Source organism: Eutrema salsugineum, unplaced genomic scaffold (assembly GCF_000478725.1).
Source record: "Eutrema salsugineum unplaced genomic scaffold, Eutsalg1_0 scaffold_16, whole genome shotgun sequence".
Classification (NCBI taxonomy): Eukaryota; Viridiplantae; Streptophyta; class Magnoliopsida; order Brassicales; family Brassicaceae; genus Eutrema; species Eutrema salsugineum.
The window spans coordinates 4,478,539-4,482,015 of record NW_006256858.1 but is presented as its reverse complement, the minus strand read 5'-3'; positions in this window follow the sequence as shown (position 1 = coordinate 4,482,015).

Below are 3,477 nucleotides of genomic sequence, written 5' to 3'. Positions count from 1 at the left end.
AAAATGTATAAGATAATATAATAGCGACCTCATTATCGTTAAACATCCTATGACATAGAATTCTTCTTCCTTCTAGATCCAGATGTTTTGACAGGAGTAGCAATGACGTCAGGATCCTCACAATCTCTTTTAGAACTCACAGGAGCTGTCTTCTCGATAGAAACATCTGTATGTAGTTTAGCAATGTCATCAGGAGCATCACAATCACTTTTAGAAGATGCAGGTACAATCTTCTCGATAGAAGCTTCTGCATTTACATTAACACTGACATGAGGATCATCACAATCACTTTTAGAACAGGCAGGCAGAGTTTTCTCGATATGTGCTCCTCTATCTTCACCAACAAAGGTTTCCAAAAGCAGAGGCTTAAAAAAAAAAAAACATAGCAAATAAATAATCCGTTATGCATAGTTACATATCCAAATATCCAGACAAAATAAGAATCGAAAACATACCTCAGAATAGACTTGACTACAGAACGTCTGAATCATATAGTCATCAGATGTAAACCGGTCAACCGAAAACAAAGTCTTAACTTTTTGACATTATCTTCCGTTACAACAACCTTAAAAAGGAACTCTTTTCCTTTTAGATCACGCAGTGATTGAGGCAGTCCAGACGAATTATCCTACAAAATATATTGAAAGTATTTTAATTGAGTTATATAATCATAATGCTTATCAAATAAAACTATAGGTGTACCCCAACAGATTCTTCGAAAACTTCCTCAGCAGTCTTCTTAAATAATATTTGAGCAATTTTGTTGAACATGACAAAGACTGCCGTCCCTCCAAAACCATCGTCCACGTTCAACAACAGAAAGAAACTATAAAAGAATAATTAGACAATTAGTTTTATAAATATAAAAAAATATACGACATAATGATTATAAAGGTGTGTAGACGCCAAATTCAAAGAATAGAGATTTGACTACCTAGCAACAACTTCAGACACAGAAACATTACTATTGAAATTAATGCATTTCCAAGACGGCGGCGAAGGAGCATGGTCTCTCTCGGGGATAGGATGAACCTTTTTTCACACTTCTTGCATGCTATGTAATACCACGAATTACTATTGGCAACCGGGCGTATGGTCGCCAATGTCACATACTTACCAACCTGTTTATTCGAAACAATCAACGACAACCACCGATATACAAAAAAATTTTATAAACAAAAATGACAGAGTATCACATATTCATATACCGTATCGATCGAATGTATAGAACTTAACTTTCGCCTAATATTAGTTCCCAAAAATTCATTGTTTAATGAATCTTTAGAATCTACACCCGAATCATCTTCGTTAGGAATGAGAATATACTTATCTTGAGGCAACCTTAACGGAAAAAATACAAAAACTAATTATAGTAGAACGAACATATGTATAAATAAAACTGTACTGTAATTCCATTGAATGGATTCTTACTCAGATCGGAATTTCGCCACCAGAGGACACACTGGATCAAACAAAATCTGAGATGTATTAAAAGCACTTGAGACGCTCATCTCACCTAAAAAGTGTAAATAAATCGGTGTTTCAGAAATACATATAATTTATGACAAAACTGTTCATAATCGTCGCTAAAATTGAATCAGTATAAATCATTAAATAATATACCTCGATAGTTTTTGATACATGCAAGCCTTATAATAACCACAACGACGGATGCGCAATTACGTTTAACGTAATCAGCAACTTCTTTTGCGTAATCAGCCCAAAGAGTACACGGTAATTATAGATCGTTGTTATAATTAATACATGATCATGAGTTAAATCATATAACTAAAAATAACACAAAATAAAATAAAATATTAAATTAGAACTAAGTATGTTACCTCTCATCTCTAAGATAAATCTTAAGTCTAGAATGACGTTTTCCTTGAGCCATGACGTCCTCAACATGACCAACTCTTACGATTTGTCCGACCACGTCTTAGTGTTTGTAATACAGTAACACGAAACAAAAGAACCAAAACAATTAGCCAACAGCTATCTAATGCAAAAAAATGTTTAATACCGTGTCATAAAAAATGTTAAATAAACTATGCGTCTCAGTTTAGATATGGTACCGATCAAATAGCCATTGTCCAAATCAGTTGATAAAATATCTGGAAAACTTTTCATATATTTCTCGTGAACCTCTTGAGGAAAATCCAAGCATCCTGAGACAGTCGTAGTTGCATAGAACACTATCTTGAAAGGTGTTCGTGTAGTTCGATACTCAGAATTATACTCAACAACCTTAAAAGTATTGATAAGCACCGATCTTCCCTCGACCAAATTTTTACGAAAATATTTAGCGAAAAATCTTTCAACAGTTGCTTGTATCCTATCACCCTAAGTTCCAAAGGACAATAAAAAAAAAATTAACCAACAAATAATTGGCTAACCGGGATATTCATAAATTATAGCACTAACATCTCGATCAACCAAGACCATCTCAAGTGAACACCCCCCTCTGCCTTTGAATCCATCCCAAACTTTGAGGATATTAACTTTGATAACAAAGTTATCAGAGCCAGGACGTAAATCCCTAACGAAAACATTAGATGCTGATTTTCTTTTTAAAATCGACATAGCTTAGACCACATTGTAACAAAGAAGAAAATTAGGAGAAACAAAGACGAAGAATGGGTCTCTATATATAGAGTAGGAGACATGATATATATATATATATATATATATATATATGTAAATTAGACTTAACTCGGATATGATTTACTACTTTTTAGAATATACATATATCGCAACAAAAGATAAAGACGATAAAATCTTCTAATTTTTTTTATTTTAAAAATGTTAAAAACGATAAAATCTTCTAATTCTCTGTTTAAAGCAAAAAAATAATACTCAGATAATATCAATTTATATATACTTTAATGGAAAATTAACATAATGAAGTTAAATTCAATTTTAAAAATGGCAAACATTACAGTAACTTTATATACAAAGTAGAAAATATATTTAATAAATAAGTAATTAGCGATTTAGGTAAACAATTTAAGGAAGTCTTCCTAAACGATGTATTTAAGTTACCAAAAACGATAATACATACCAATAATTAAGCATAACAATAAATTAGATAAAATGAGATCAATCAAAATATCTTTACAATTTATCATTTGTATAATTTATCCTCCGTATATAATATTTACAATTCTTAAACAATATATTGCATGAAATAATAATTATTAGTCTAAATATAAAATGAAAAATTTCTATAATATATTGTAACAATCGCGCATATACGCAGAGATATATAAGATAATTCATATGAGAAGAAAATGACAATAACAAACTAAAAAACTGCAATATAGTTTTACACGATATAAAAAATGTATAGGCTGGTATTCCAAGATTTATGAATTCGTGAAATAGAAATCAATATTGATCGGTTGACACCAATGCCTCCCGGAGACGTACCACTTCAGGAATAGCTGGTGCCAACATTATCCGTGTGTAATTAGGAGC